Source organism: Glycine soja, chromosome 14, assembly GCF_004193775.1.
Source record: "Glycine soja cultivar W05 chromosome 14, ASM419377v2, whole genome shotgun sequence".
Classification (NCBI taxonomy): Eukaryota; Viridiplantae; Streptophyta; class Magnoliopsida; order Fabales; family Fabaceae; genus Glycine; species Glycine soja.
In genome coordinates, this window is record NC_041015.1 from 45,838,606 (window position 1) to 45,855,581 (window position 16,976).

At 32.2% G+C, this 16,976-nt stretch overlaps 1 long non-coding RNA gene across 11 annotated transcripts; it reads left to right on the plus strand.

The window, feature by feature from the left end:
• Positions 1 to 8,496: 8,496 nt before the first annotated feature.
• LOC114384231 lies at positions 8,497 to 12,879 on the plus strand. Of its 11 annotated transcripts, none has more exons than XR_003660622.1 (8): positions 8,497 to 8,831; positions 9,779 to 9,851; positions 9,925 to 10,545; positions 10,769 to 10,857; positions 11,305 to 12,167; positions 12,235 to 12,303; positions 12,393 to 12,466; positions 12,587 to 12,879. It is a non-coding gene; the product is annotated as an uncharacterized LOC114384231 (long non-coding RNA). The 11 variants fall into 11 exon arrangements; XR_003660619.1 differs by having other exon boundaries at positions 12,235 to 12,276; XR_003660621.1 differs by having other exon boundaries at positions 9,925 to 10,245; positions 10,468 to 10,545; positions 11,305 to 12,276.
• Positions 12,880 to 16,976: the final 4,097 nt, after the last annotated feature.

Sequence of the window (16,976 nt, forward strand, 5' to 3'; positions counted from 1 at the left end):
AGGCAACTAACAAAAGGGGGCGCTAAGCCACGAGGGCCGCACTTAGTGCCAATGGGCAGAAAGGATGAAGGCTCTAAGTCGTGAGTGTTGTGCTTAGCACCAATGCATAAAAGGGATGAAGGCACTAAGCCACAAGTATCGCAATTAGCGCCCTATGGAATCAGGTGAAGAGGTGGCTTGGCGCCACTAGGGCACTAAGCCTAGTTCGAGACAGAGAGGTAATTGGGCTGAGTGAGCATGGCGTGCTAAGCCCAAATAGGAAACATAGAAGAAATTGGGCTTAGCGTAGAAGGCACACTAAGCCTAGGACCAACCAGAGAGAGATTTGGGCTTAGGGTGGATGGTGCGCTAAGCCGGGAAGTGAAAGGGTGGTTGGCTGAGTGCATGGGGAGCACTAAGCCTGACATAGCTCGCAACAATGAACACAACAAGGCTTGGCATGAATGAGTGCGCTAAGCCTGTGTAGTGGAGCTGGAAAGCCTAGTGAGCTTAGCGCCACTCGTGCACTAAGCCAAGGTATGAGACACGAAATGACACAGGAGCTCAGCGCGACCAAGCGCGCTAAGCTCAAACACAAAACACACCGAACCTAAAGACTATGAACACACAAAAGAACTCGCGAAGCACAAGGTTCAAGCTTAGCGAGTTCATCCAGAAACCTAGAAAATATGAAGAAAATTCATGAACTCGCTATGCGCAAGGGTCAGGCTTAACGAGTTCATCCAGAAACCCAGAAAATATGAAGAAAATTCATGAACTCGCTAAGCGCATGAGTTAGGCTTAATGAGTTCATTAAAAACCTAGAAATTGTTACGAAGATGACATGAACTTGCTAAACGCACGGGTCAGGCTTAGTGAGTTCATCAACACCCATAAAAAATTCTCAGAAAGACATCGACTCACTAAGCGCACAGGTCAGGCTTAGCGAGTTCATCAAAACCTAGATACCACAAGAAAAATTATGAACTCAGAAAGTGACTTTTTGTAAGACTCGAAAGGCACGAGCTTGCTAATCCATGAAGGTAGGCTTAACGGTTCAATACCAAGCCAGAGGATAGCAGTCCCCATGAAGACAACAACAAAACTACAAGGCCTAGGTGAACAGAATAGAAAACAAACTAAGTGCAGAGCAGAAAATGCAAGAAACACAATGCACAAATGCAAACATGAATGCCAAACTCAAGAGAAAAAAAATATCCTAAGAACTATGCTTACATAGATAGCATGCCATGAAAAGGAGAAGATATGGAAAGAAGAATGCACGAAGATGAGGTGGTGCAGGAGAGAAAGAAAGAAGTAGAAGGAGTGGGGAAGAAAGAGTGAAGTGGATAGAATGAGGAGGGTTGGTGGCTTAGGGAAGTTTATGGAATTGCTTGCAGTTATGGATTGTGTGCTTAGCGCGTAGTCTAACAGCAGTAATAACATTAAAAGGTTACGCGCTTAGAGAGGGCATCTCGCTTAGCAACTCGAGGACGAAGTCCTTTGGTCTTCCCCCCATCATACCTTTTTTTTTTCTTTTTTTTTAACTTGTGCTTAGCGCGGTGTGCTCGCTAAGCCTAATTTGTGAAATACCCAACTCGATAGGGTTTTGGGCTCCGCGTTTGATTGGCAAGCTTAGCGAGTTCTACAGCTGGGATTGGTCTATAACTTTCGATTAGCGAGCACCTGCCCGCTTAACGAGACAAAGTAGCGCACATTATCCCTAGCAATGAATCATTTTAGATGCTCTTTCAAGTTCTAAGGATTTACCATATTTTCCAATGCTTAAACCCTAACATAACATATAAATGGATGATCAAACCAAGTACATATAAATAAACACAGGAAGGAACAATGAAACTAGCAATAACATTAAATAGATAGTAAGAGTTTTTACATCAAGAGAGTTTAGTGGAAAGCTCCTCAACCAAGGGTTGTTTAGCCCTTCATGGTCTAAAAGGGCTCAAATGTACAAAGGATGTAAAAGGTGAAAGGATAGGGAATGAAGGTGAATCGGGGAAAAAGAATGGATTCCCAATGATTGTCTTCTTCCTCTAGCTCAAGCTTTAGGGTTTTTTCTCATCTCTCAACTAACTACCTATTCTCTCCCCCTTTTTCGCTTAAAAACCTTTCCTGAGTTTGAAATTTTGCGACTATGCGCTGAGCGCGTATGCGCACTAAGCGCAAGTAAGTGTCTGGGTGCTAAGCAAGCCATGTGTGCTAAGTGCCATTTCGCCAGGCTATAGGTTCTCTATGTTGCTTCTTCACGCTGAGTGGACACCCTCCCACTAAGCGACAACAACTTGCTAAGCGAGCCTGGTGCGCTGAGCGCGAACCATCAGGCTTCAACTTCTCTCTTTATCCATTACATGTATCTCTGCAAAATAAAACCATCAAAATAGTATGAATTAGTAGTTTAAGGCACCTACTGCACAAAAACTAGGATGTCAAAATTCCAATGATTCACACAAAAAGAAACAATAAAATTGGGAGGATATTGTTAATCCTTATATGTTTTAATTACATAATCTACTTATGCACATCAATTATCAATGATCCGGATTTCTTCTTAAAGATCCACTTGCACCCCACTACTCGTATGCTTGTAGGTACATAAACTAAATCCAAAGTTTGGTTCTTCTGAAGGGATTCCATCTCTTTATTTATAGCCATCATCCACTATTCAACTTCATAACAAGAAATTGCTTACTAATAAGTGGTTGGTTCGAATGAATTGATTTATTTTGCTACCTAAAATGCATAAGACACTATATCAAAGCCATATCTTTCAAGAGCTTTGATTTTCTTTTGTGACTTTCTGGATGTTGTGGTTTTAGGCTGCTTCGGATGATTTTGACTTGTCTAGTTAGTCCCCTTAATTGGTGTTGAATTCTAATGTTAAGGGTGCATTTGAAGATCATTATTAGTCTCGTTAGGTGCTTTAAACTGCTTCTGATCACTAATGTTTTTTATTGTAGAGCTCTCAATCTCCACATGCTTAGTAACATCCTTAGCCTTCCCCAAATTTTCATTAGATTTAGAATGCAGCATAGACCAACCACTTTCCACGTTGTTGGCCTCTAGCATATCTCATTTGTCTATATATTTGCGCCAACAGCCTTCTCCATCTGATCCCATTCTTAATAGCCATGACCAATTATGGCATTGTTGGCCATTGATGACAACAACACCAACCAAATCATCACCACTTGACACCATCAACAACCTAAAGAAGGACTTCAACCAAAATGTTAGTGTGTCTCTCTCACTCTATTAACACGATTAGGTTTTGAGGTATCTTAATTAGTGCTAGAGCAAGACTTCCTCATTTAGGTTTTGAATCTTCAAGAGGTATGGAAGGAGTCTCTTTGCCCTTGTTATGGTCTAATCTTGTTTTTCCTCTCTTTTAAATTTTGTACACCGTTGTTGCAACAAATAGTGGTTTGTTGTGACTTTAATGTGTTGAAATGTTGATTTTTTTTTATGTTTGTCCTTTATTTCTATAAGCTTCGAGCTTGTTTTGAACACTCAAGATATGTTTTTCTGGTATTGTGTTGTTACCCAAGAATACGGTTAACCAAGAAATGAAAAGCATAGTGGAATCATAAGCTTTTTTATTTTCCTAAAACATTTGTTTCCTCGCATGTTTATAACTCTAAAATCTATAATGCAATTCACATGATTATTTGTTTATGTTAGAGATATGGATGGATATTAGAGGATGGAAGGTTTAGGTCAGCAAATAGAAAAAAGCCTATATGGATTTTTCCCAGGTAAGTAGTTTACAAATTGAAAATCAATTAAAAATTATAATAGTTACTTAAATAAATTTGATATTCACACTACTATAAAAAAAAGCTTTCTACATCGGTTCTTTAACACTTTTCACAATGGTTTTCAACCGTCTTTGAAACTGTTGTCATGGAAAATATTGACTTTCCATGACGATTTTTAAATCGTCTTAAAATTTCTTTTTCTTGTTTTACAAATTAAAAAAAATAAAGATTCTAAGATGGTTCTTTGGAAAAATTGTATTCTTGGAAAGTGTTATTTTTTTGTTAAAAATATGACAATTTAAAGACGATTGAGAAGTTGTCTTTCAACCTTCCCTCAAATTTACAGGCAATATGCCTTAATTCTTCTCCATCTCAACCAAATAAACTAACAAATATCAACAACTAAGTCACTAACTTTCTCACTACCTAACATTAACAACTAAGAAAACTAACATAGTCCTAGCTTTGAAATTCATTTAATTTGAGCAGTTAACAATTAGATATTAGGAATTGAAAACTAAGAAGCTTATCAATATGCACATATGAAGCTAATGGATAAGTCACTGGAAATGAAATGACCAAATATCAGTCTTAAAAATATAAGAGACATACCCTTTTAATTGCATGTTGCTCCGCTGGCGTCACATTGATGGAATGAGGCATATCTTGCTCAGGTTGATCAAATATATCACAAGTAAAAGAAAGAGGGTTATGTTTCTAAATAAAAATTTCTCTAAGATAAGGCATCAAGTTGATAGTCAAAAGGTTATTTTCATGTTACAACCATGGCCAAAGACTAAAAACCAATTGAAATAGCAAATGATGAAACAGATACATGATCAATGTTAGTAAAACACAATGATATAATAAAATTGTCTAGCATATAACATATATGGCAAGCAGTACACTCACCCTTCAGAACCTTCAACAGGTTCGTTAGTCAACTAAAGAAATTCAACATGATGCTCTGAAATAAGTCTTAAGAGACTAAGATTTTGCTTTCCAAGTTCCAAAAGTACGGGCTGCAATAGAAATGTCCACAAGACATTGACAAGTTGCCATATGTCAGGTATTGGGTGATCAAGAATATTAAAGCAGTTAAAAATAGTTACTTAAAAACTATTAAAGTTTGAAGCAAGAGAAGAATAAAAAATCAATTGCATTACTAAATTGTCAATTGTTTTATGTGCTAACCTTGCAGTATATTGACTAGGCAAAGCAAATTCATCATACATTTCTAAATAGCTCAAAACAGTCATATAAACCATAAATTAATTGTAAGAGATGAGAATGCACTAACAAAAAATATTTTTTCTTTATATCTTGGCATTTCTTATAAGCTAAAATGAAGAAATAAAATAGAAAAATAACATTAAAATTATTGTTTACTTTCAGAAATTTCATTCTACTTCATATTTTCTTTTCAACATATTATGATGATATTACCAATTGGGGATAGGGGATAAGCTCACCTGATGGTCCAAATTTATATTTCAATATTCACTTGACTTATTATTCATGGTGTAAACAAATTGCCAATAACCTATAAAATTCAATGGTAGATGAGAACCACATCTCAGGTTTTATTAATATAAAAAGTGCAAGATACTAAAATTGTTTCTTGTAACAAGGATATGAAAAACACGAATGCTTTCTAACATTGAGAGCATAGAAATTTATGGAACAAAAACCCACCTGGAGATTATTTCTAAGAAAGTCAAGCAATCCAATTCCAGCTCCAACACCACAAATTATTTCCTGAAAGAGTTTCAAATTGAAATAAAGCTAAAAAAACTAATAGCAAAAAGTTGTAAATGACAAGGTACAAAAACTTTTGATGATCCATTTGAACTATAAGTATTACCTTTGGAAACATATTCAAGGGAGATGAGTTATGGACCCCAAAAACAGCCCTGGCAGTGGCCCCACCTATTTTTGTCGTCTGATTGATTGGGTAAGGACCAATTGACATAAAAATTTCTACTACTTCAGGAATTCCCTACAAAAAAAATTACATAAATAATTGATAAATTGCAAAAGATACAGTTGAAAATTTAAGCAGTTAGATTCTACAATGAGCACTTAAGGCTTATAGAATACAAGTAATCTACAACATGCTCTGGGTTATTCTAAGCTGCTCGAAGAGCATGACTAACTGTATCTCTGTCCCAACTACCACCACCCATGTCCATAATTTGTTGAATAGTCTTCTCAAGATTACTACCAACAACTAATTTGAAGCAGTCAGACCATAAGTATTTGTAGTCACACTGCAAAAATGATACCAAAATGGCAAACAACTAAGGAATCCAAGAGGTTTCTTTACCTCATGCACCCTTAATTCACTAATTATTTCTCAATATAATTTTTCTAATGAATCTTATTCATGAATTTATTTCACCTCCATTTTTAAGAGGATACCAAACTAAATTATGAGGTGACATTCCATCGCAGGAAGATATTGAGTGTTGAATCCTTTCAAAAACTTGTTTTTCATATCTATCATGTTCTTGTATAATGTTACCTTGTCTCTTCCATTTAATGATTGACTAATTGTAATAAAATAATACAATTCTAGATAATTGGGCGTTGAAACCAAAAAAGCATAGACTGGCTCAAATTCTCTCATCTGAAAAGGTTTGCAATTCCAAAAACTGAACCAACCGCTAATTTAATAAAGGAACATGCAAAGTCATATACCATCTCCGAGAATCAAATTAAACTGATTGCCATTAGTAAAAAGATCACAAAAAAAAACCAGAGCTTGATGAAAGAAACAAAGGCATGCATGAGAAGTTGACTTCATTTATAAGACAAGAAAAGCAAATTTCAATCGAATCTTATTCAACAAAGAATTACAATACACCTTTGACCTTTTGTTTTTTGGCATCTATGTATCGCTTCACACCTGGGACCAATTTGAGAATCGAAACAAGGATCACAAATTAATTAAGAAATGATACTGAAAAGAGCAATTGGCATATAATAACATTGCATGGAGTGATGTGTTGTACTTGACGAAGTTAATGAGAAACCCTAGGAGCATGGCTTTCAGTCCGTTCTCGGAGAGGAGGTGGAAGAAGAAGCGGAGAGCATGGGCGAAGACGAGAGATAAGAGAGGAGTGAGAAGCAGCAGGAGAGGTTCGTCTTGGGATAGGAACGAATTTGCGGAGGCTGTGAAGTGAGAGACCGAAGATTCCATTGGAAGGAATGAAGGAAGAGAATAACAACAATGGAGATCTGAGAAGAAGGAATAAGGATAGTACAATGTCTATATGGCCATAATGACGGCGACGACGGAGAGCAAAAACGACAACAATGAAGACTGAAAATGGAAATGGCGAGGGAGAGCAAAGAAAGAGAGCCAAAGGAAAAAGGTTCAAGAGTGAGAGGGAAGAAGGAGCGGACTTGGTTAAAAAATGAGGAACCTTTCCATGATGGTTTTATGAAAAATCATTGTAGATTCCAAGATGGTTTTTTAGATATTCGTCATAAAAACACTTCCAAGATAGTTTCTTTAAAAGATGATGTGAATTTCATGATAGTTTTTAAGAAAACCATCATTGAAACTCATATTCAACGATGGTTTTTACAAAACTGATGTTGATTTGTGCAACATATTTTCAAAATTGTCACTACGTGATCTTTGACATCGATTTTTATTTAAAACTTACGTGAATTAAGCACCATGGAAAGTTTTTGTGTAGTAGTGTCATTTGTAGTGTGAAACGCAACTTGAGAGTTATGAGTGTAGATATTATGTCAAGACACATATGCTCAAAATCATCAATATGGTTGCTTCATGGAAATATGTAATTAATGAACTTCTCAACAAATTAAGTAATTATGTTCTTGGTTTTAGTTCATGAAATAATATTTTATCATATGTTTTTGAAATTGTAGATCATCGACAATTCGGGTCCAATGCATGATGAGGATATTGCTAATATTGGACAATTTTTAGACTTATTTCTTAGGAATTTTTTGTATGTTACACACTCTTTTAATATTACACCCAAGTATTCATTTGAATATTTTGTACAAAATATAGTATTAATATAAGTTTTAAAAAAAATAGTTCAAAATTCAAACTTTATTCTTTTTTAATTTATTATATTTTTATATCTTATTATTATCTTTTAAAATGTAATATATAAGATTAAATTTTATTTTTACATAAATTAGAATATGTATACTTATATAAGTTTTATTTTTATTTTTATATTATATATTTATAATCTTATATATTTTTTCATCACATTATTCAAAACTTATTTTATACAGTAAAAATATAATATAAATTTTATCTTTAATGTGTATTTTTATATAAATTATAATTTCATAAAATGATGGTATTTTTTATCTTTTAAAATATTTATGTATGTGATTTAATGACAATATTTTTTTACCTATATTAAGATATTTTTGTTATCTATTATAATAGTATTTTTATTTATATTTAAATTTATTTAATTAGGTATGTAATTAAATAAAATGACAATAATTTCTATTTTTAAAAATATTTATGTGTGTGATTTATTGCCCGTATTTGTTTATCTATATTACAATAGATAACATCACTACTACAAAGTCATTTATTACAACACACCAACAAGGACGATCAGCAGACCCTCTTAGAATATATAATACGGTGATAAAATTGTAATTAAGTTCATTAATAGCGAAATAACCGTCTTAAAATTGTAGGTTCAAGGAAGTTTATTTAAAAACCCATCTTTGAATTGTTATGCTTTTTTCTCTCTCTTATCTTCTTAGATATTACACTGACCCTTCATTTCTCTCTCATTGTTGCCTTCTGCATCTCCCTTTCTCTTTGTCGCTTTCCTCTCTCTAGCGGATGGGTGGATGTGGACGCCCTCAACGGGGTCGACGAGGAGGAAGGCAGTGGCGACCCTTCAGTGGTGCCTTCTCGGTCCACGGTCGTAGCATCGCAGGTGGTGTGAAGGGTGGGAACAGCGGCTCATGGATGGCGGTCGGCTTCACCTTCGACGTCTTAGAGTAGCTGAACTGGAACTCGAATGGCGCTATGGAAGAGGAAGAAGTGTGGCAGCCATGGTAGAAATTTTTTGTAAGAATTTTTTATTTAAGTTAAAATACTTCTAATCCCTAAATCCTAGTACTATGCTTCTTAATAAATTTTTTCTTATAAAATAGGTCTACACCAATAGAAGAACAACATATTTGAGATCTGCACTTTGTTTCAGTTCAGGAACCTCTCTCATTTTACATCTTCATTGGACTCTACAATTTTTTAACTTCATCTTTCTTCTATTTATTATATGATATCCTATCTCACACTGTCACTCATTCTTTTTTCTCTGGAATTCGCTCTTTTATCCTCTTGAGTTACCTCTTCAATTTCTTATCTTTTTTTTTTTCATTTGGTTGTAACTTCAACTTTGGCTAAAAGTCTTGTTCCAACGATTAAACCACTTGAATATGAATTTTCGTGTGTCAATTCTATGTGCAAATGCAAAGGGGGAAATTATTTCACTGTGTTTGTTTTTCCGAAACGTGATTTACTTTCATTTACGAGGTACCCATATAGAATTAATGCAGAGGTGATATACAACTAGGATTATTAGGGACTTGAATGGATTTTTAGCATAAAACTTTTTCTTTTTTACCTCTATTTCCTTATTATGTTCACGGAAAATTTGTCTTGCAAAAGCCTATTGTTCTTTTCCACTTTATATTTCTTTAAAAGAAGGAATAATTATGTTGTATTACATAATTATTGAGACTCTTCCCTTTTCGCTATCAAATTTGGTAGTGCTAATTATGAAATTTTATAAATAATAAAAAATAAAATGATGACATTTAATAATATCACCCGATGCCATTGGATTTTTGTTAGAAAATTAAATTGTTTTGGTCTGTGAGGTTTTAGATCTTCAAAGTTTCCTTCGTTGTTGTGAAGAAAGCTCTCAGCCCTGACTCAAAGGAGAAGAAAGAACAGGTTTTTGTGTTGTTTCTTATAGTTTTATCATTTGTTTTTGCAGAAATCAAGTCAATCTAAGAAGAAATGGTTTGGGAAGCAAAAATTGGAGACCTCAGTCTCATGCTCAGAAGCTGGTAAAGCACCACCACCACCATGACCTATTCCTCCACCAGAATAGATTAAATTAACTGATATTTTCATTGGTAGACGATGTAACAGGGGAGAAAGTGAAGGATATATAATGTAAGGAAGAGAAGTTGCTTGGTCAGGTATTATTGTTCTGATTCTAGCTGGTGTGCTCTCCATTATCGGGTAGTATGAAGTTTCATGCATTGGAGTTATTTAATATTTTATCCTCATTGGTATAAATATATATCATAACCATTGCAGTGAATACTACATGAAGGTGAAATAGTTGTTGGGAAATGGATACTACATGAAGGTGAAATAATTGTTGGGAAATCTAACCCACATAGTAGCAACAATTGTGGAGCTATATGTATGCATTTACATGCAGTTTTTCAGCAAGTAATGTATCATTGATGTTGGTTAACATGTTGTGATTGTTTATTTAGTATTTAATGTAGCTTGTACATTTAATCCTTAGTAACCAATTTGTGGATATTTATTTTTTCTTATCAGAGAGTTTGTAAGTGGTTGGGTATCCTTTATACCCATTGCTTATTAATAATATTTCTTTTTTTTTTCTCTTTTTTTGTTGAGAGGCTTTCAGTTCTTTGTCTGATGCAGATAGGTTATTTTCGACCGATGTGGCGACTTAGAGAACATATGGCATTCTTGGTCAGAAATCTCCAATTTTATAGTCAGGTTGTCATTTCATTCATATCTTGTCTTTGATTTTAAATTTATTATACTGTTATTATAAATTATCATCATCAATATTTTTAGCAAAAAAAATAATTCAATTTGAGTTTGGTTTGAGCAAAAGCACAATAATGGTATCCTAATTACAATTTTTTGGTGTGTACTGTACCTTTTCATGATGAATAAAATTCATGTTTAACATTTAAAATTGTGCTTTCCTTTGCAGATTTATGTGATAGAGTTTCAATGGAATATTTTGCAATCTCATATTCAAGAGTCTCATGATTTTACAGAACTTGTGGGCTTTAATCAAGAGTAATAATTTCTCTATTGCATGTTTAGTTTTTACATTTTATAGTGGCGTAAAATTGTTTTTCTTGCTAAACTATTTCACATGCATACTATCAATACCAGCATGATCATATTTATCCAAATTAAATTCAGCTCTTAGTGACCAGTGACTCAATAGGCCAACTTTTATCCTATTGCTATCACCTACAAGTATCCTATTTTTACTTTTGTGGTCAATAACTTAGTTTTTCACTTTTTTGTTATTGAGTATGGATAGTAACAGTAAATCAAGAAGTAGCAGTTTAATGAGAAATAGGGAAGCATTTGTCAGGTGCCACATTGTTTAAACTGTTTATTGCTTAGTGAATTAAAAACTAGTTAGTGTGGTTTGTTGTATGCCTTTTGGTGGCTATTTTACCTAAATATTGCTAATTAGTACACCATACTATTTGACTTTAATGTCTCCTACAGGTATCAGTCAGCCTTGATTTCACAAACTTTCTTGGACATTGGTTCTGTGTCGAGGATACTGGAAAGTATCATGAAGCTTTGCTTGCAATTTTGCTGGAATATTGAGAACCAAGATAATTTTTCAAATACTTATGAACTGAAGCATATAGTTGACGTGATATGCATTGTTGGTTTTGTTTGCCAAATTATTGTACACGAATAAGTATCTCAATAAAGCCAATATTTTCCTCATACAACTTCATATATTAAAATTAGTCTAGTAGTAGTCAGAAAAAAGTACAATATAGTTGCTTCTTTATGGTTTTGTTTCCCACAAGCCTCCTTTTTTAGTGGAAGTTGGCATAAATTTATATGGAAATATATGCTTGAGAGTTTCTATTTCCCTTCAAGTATCAAAAGTAGTACCTCCTTTGACTCAATGAACAAGAAATGAAAAAAAATACAAGTTATGTCATTTATTCTTAAATCTATATTGCCAAAAGTTGAACTTTCTCTCTTCACTTTAGATGTATTCATAGAAATTAACTTTACCTGGGGCAAATTTATATTTAAATGCAATATGTGTGTCTAATGAATAAAGGCACGTATTTTTTCCTCTTTGTCTCACCTGATTGGACCTTTTCAAATTACTCGTTACATCTCTATATTTTAGATTTAGATAAGATCTTTGTCCTTTACTGAAATCTCTTGTTTTGACTTTTCATTTATTATGTTTGTTTTCTCTAACCAAGCATCTATAGGAATTCAACAAGAAATCAAATTTCTTGTCCACTATACTGCGTAGTAGTAGGCTTGCTGGAAGTCAGCGGGCACCCTTTTTGAGACGTTTTCTCTTGCGGTTAAATCTGAATTCCTTCTTTGAGGTAATGTGTATATGTGTTGTTTATATTGTCTTCCAATTGGGTGAAGTTTGATTGAATAGCAATGCAGAAGGATACCAGTACCACTGCCCCATCAACTACAAGTGGTCAGGTTAGGCACCAAAAACACTTAAATGAGGTTATTTTTTAAAAGGTTAATTTATCGGTTGATCATCTTTTGCTCTTGTCTATTAAAAGAAAAATAGTAATAGTCATAATTTCATGTAGGAATTGATCTTGAAATTTGAAGAGAACATGAAAAAACTATCAAAACTATCGGACAACAGATAATTGGAAGCATGGTTAAATTCTATTTTTTCCTTTTCTTTTTTAATCTAAGATTGTCTTTTTATTTTTATTACTATTAGGTTCCTTCTTGATGCTCGTGTCTTCATAAATGAATTTGACATATATCATTTCAGGCCTTTTTTCTTCACGACAATGTCATTTGTTTATGGATGGATTTTGATTCAACGCCTAGTTAACACAATAACTTCAGACATGGTTTTATATCGGCTAGTGAGCAATCTTATTAAGTATCATATGGTTATCTGCTACTCCCTGTACATTGTAGGTAACTTGTGCTTATCTATTTTGTCCTTATAATGTTCATTAGCCAGTGTTTGTTAAGGGTGTTATTTTAATTCTTCTCAATAAAAAAAATTGTATCATATGTATATTTGCTTTCATAGAATCATTTTGTTCATATATTTAATTTAATGGTCACATAACAATGCTTGAAAAACTACAATTTCTCTCATTTATTCATTATTTATGCTTCCCTTTTTACACTAGAATGTTTTTACATAGAGGCCCCCACATAAATTTTAAAAATTTCCCCAATACTTATTCGCTATCAAAATGGCGAAATTAATGATGTTTAAAAAAATACATATTTCTTTAAAAGGTAATATTATTTAAAAAATATATATTTATTTAAAAATAATATTTATATTAATGATGTTTCCAATTTGAACCTCTTGTTATTTTGTTTATTGTCTGATGTAGGAGTAGTTGTTTTTTTTTGTAATTATTGATTTAGAAAAATAAAATTGTTATTTCTATATATACTAGCTTGTTTTAATTTATTTAGTTATTTTTAATTTGTGCTTAAGCTTGAAATGGAATGGTTCTTTCGTGCCTTAAGCCTGATTAATTGATTGTGTTAATCTTATTAGTGGTTTCGTTTTTTTGTTGTTAGCATATATTTATGCCTGATTAATTGATTGTGTTAACCTTATTAGTGGTTCCACTTTTTTGTTGTTAGCCTATGTTTATGCGCGATTTGGTGCATTAATTAACCTTTAATTAGGCTTTAAGGTCTTTGCTGGTGTTATGAATAAAAGTAAGATGCTCAATTTTTTAATGATAATATTTTTATTATTTTAAATTTTTATTTTTAAAAAAATACATTTCAAGACGGTTCTTAGAAAAATCATCTTAGAATGATACCCTTCTAAAACGGTTTTTGAGAAAATTGTTTTAGAATCTTCAAATGTTTTATTTTTTAAAAAAAAAAGACATTCTTAGGAAGTTTTCTAAGATGGTTTTACAGAGAACCATCTTAGAATTCTCACTAATTTTTAAATTTATTTTTTTTAAAAAAATAATTTTAAAACGGCTGTTTTAAAACCGTCTTAGAAATAAGAATATTCTTCTAAGACGATTTTTCTAAGAACCATCTTAGAAAGTCAAGACTTTCAACGACGTTGGCTTCAAAGACGGTTCAAAATCGTCTTTGAATGTATGTTACAACCGTCGTAAAAGACCTTTTTCAGTAGTGCATGAATATCTTAATATAGATAAAAAAAAAATGTTGTCACAAATTCACAAGCATTATTGTAAAAGATAAATTTAATATATAAAAAATGAAACTTATATGAATATACATATTCTAATTTATGTGAAAATAGAATTTAATCTTATATATTATATTTTAAAAAATAATGTATGAGATTATAAAAATATAATAAATTAAAAAAGAATAAAATTTGAATTTTGAACTATTTTCGCATAACATTAAACTTATATTAATACTATATTTTTCACCAAATATTCAAATGAGCATTTGGGTGTAGTGGTAAATGATTGTGTTCCTCACTCCAAGGATTATGGTTCTAGTACTTCTTCAAACATTCTTAAAGTTCTTATTTTTTAAGAACATGTTAGTTAACTTTTTAGTTTAGTCAAAGTAGGGAGATGAATTTACAATTTAAGTCCTTTTTATTTTAATATGTTAAGACATATATAAGGTTGTGATGAACTTAGTTGTGTTGTTTATATTATATAAGGTTCAATGAGTAGTACATTTTTAAAATATTTAACTATAATTTGTTTAGAATGTATTTAATGTTTTTATTGTTAAGAAAATACATTATAATTTATAACTTGTGATCAACTTGTTTGTTTGTGTTGTGGTATATATACATGTGGTCGTCAGGATTATTTACAGGAGAAAATAAATAAAAATGTAGCTCATATAAGAGAATACTTTTAAGATTGGTTATGATTATAACAGATATAAAAAGTTTACTTTTGTGCAAAGACCGATTTAAAAAAAAACTTTTTACATTAGTTAATGTAATTGCCGATGAAAAAAGTAAACATTTTACATTTGTTATAAGATAAACTTGATCTAAAAGGTGTGACTTTAAAATTGATCTTGACTTTTTAAATCAATTTTTAGGTTGGTTGTATGCAAACGTATCTTAAAAGCTCATTTTAAAATACTTTTTCTTAAAAAATAGTTTTTTGATTTTTTAATAAACAAATCATATTAATTGCTTCTTAAAAATACTTTTTGATAAACACTTCCTTCTTAATTTTAAACAAATTTACGTTCAATCAACAAATGTATTAAAAAAATGTGTTAAACAACACTAATTGAAAGTTGGGATGCAATAATTCACTCAAATTGGCATTATTTAATTTAGTAACAAATCATTAGGCACTTACCCTGTGTTTGGATGGGGCAATTTAGCAGGGGAATTTATTTTTTCAAGAAATTTAAAATGATTTATAATAAAATAGCTTGTTTGGATAGAGTATTTGAAAGAAGATTAAATTTTTGGTATTTTTATGAATCATTTTGATTGACTAAAATAGTGGGATTTTAAATTCTCTCAAAAAATATAGAATTTGAAATTCTTTTTTCGGAAATGCTCACTCTAACTCACGTTCTTGCTCGCGACTCTTTTTCGCTCAACACTCACAACTACGGATGACCAAAGTTTTTACGGCCGATATCGACATAAGTTGTTTTTTATTGACGTTAGTCGAGGTTTTTTCGGTCATAATTTTTTTGTAGGATGTCAACCAAAGCTATTTTTTTGGTTAGGATTATTTTCTCACTGACGTCACTCATGGGAAATTTTTACAAATGTCGGCCAAGGATTTTTTTTTGCCTTTGTCATCCAGGTTTTTTTAGTTGATGTTGACCAATGATTTTTTTTGTCAACGTTGGCTAGATTTTTTCTACTGACATCGGTCATGACTAACTTTTGAGTAAACACTTGTTAGGATTTTTTAGCTGACGTCAGCTAGATTTTCCAGCCAACATCAACCAAAGCTATTTTTAGCCAATATCGGTTAAAGTTATTTTTTAGCCGATGTTAGCCAGGGTGTTTTGGCTGATGTCAACTAAATTTTCTTACCTGACGTCGGTTAGGATTTTTTTGCTGACATCGACTACGGTTTTCTGCCTGACATCAGCCAAAGCTATTTTTTAACCACATTAGCTAGGTTTTTTGGTTGATGTTGGCTAGGGTTTTTTCTGCTAACACTAGCTAAGTATTTTTGACCATCATCGGACATGACTATTTATAGTCGACATCAACTAGGTTCTTACAGTCGACATCCACTAGAGTTTTTTCGGTCGACATCGATCAGAGCTATTTTTTAGTCAACATCAACCAAGGCTATTTTATATCCGATGTTGGGTAGGTTTTTTGTCCGACATTGGTCAGGGCTATTTTTTTAGCCAACTTAGACTAGGGATTTTTCGGCCGACATAGGATAGGTTCTATTGGTCAGCATCGACCAAGCTATTTTTTAGCCGATATTGGATAGATTTTTTTGTCAACACCTACTAGGATTTTTTAGGCCAACGTTGGCTAAAAATAACCTTGGTCAATGTCGTTCGAAAAGACCCTAGCCAGTGTCGACAAAAAAAATCCTAGTCGACGTTGGTAAAAAAATCTAGCCAACATCGACTGAAAAATAGACTCAACCAATGTTAACCAAAAAATAGCTCCGGTTGACGTCAACTAACAAATATTCCCGGCATACTTTGACAAAAAAAAATCTTATTTGATATCGACCAAAAAATAGTATTGGTTGATGTCGATTTAAAAATATCACCGGTTGTGGTCAGGAAAAACAACTCTAGTTAAAATTATCAATATTTTGTATTTATATATTATTAAAAATTGAAAATATTTTTTGATTAATATTTCAAAATTAGATTGTGTTTATTTTCTATAAAGTTTAATATTAAAATTTCATCTATTTAAAATATAAAATTGAAATTTTGCATATGGAGAAAATTGAATTGTCCTATCCAAACAAAGAATTTAAAATGAAAAAAATTTAAATTGATTTATCCAAACAAAGCATTTGAAAAATAAAGGAAATTAAAATCAAAGCAATTCAAATTCCTTAAAATTTTAAAATTCGAAATCCATACATAAAGTATCTGCAAAATTACTAAAATGTATCTCCAATGAGAAATTGGTTAACAAATATCGCCAATTTCTAAATGTTGATATGAGTTGCGTGGACAAAGTTGATTTCTTTAATTATGGACAGATTTGA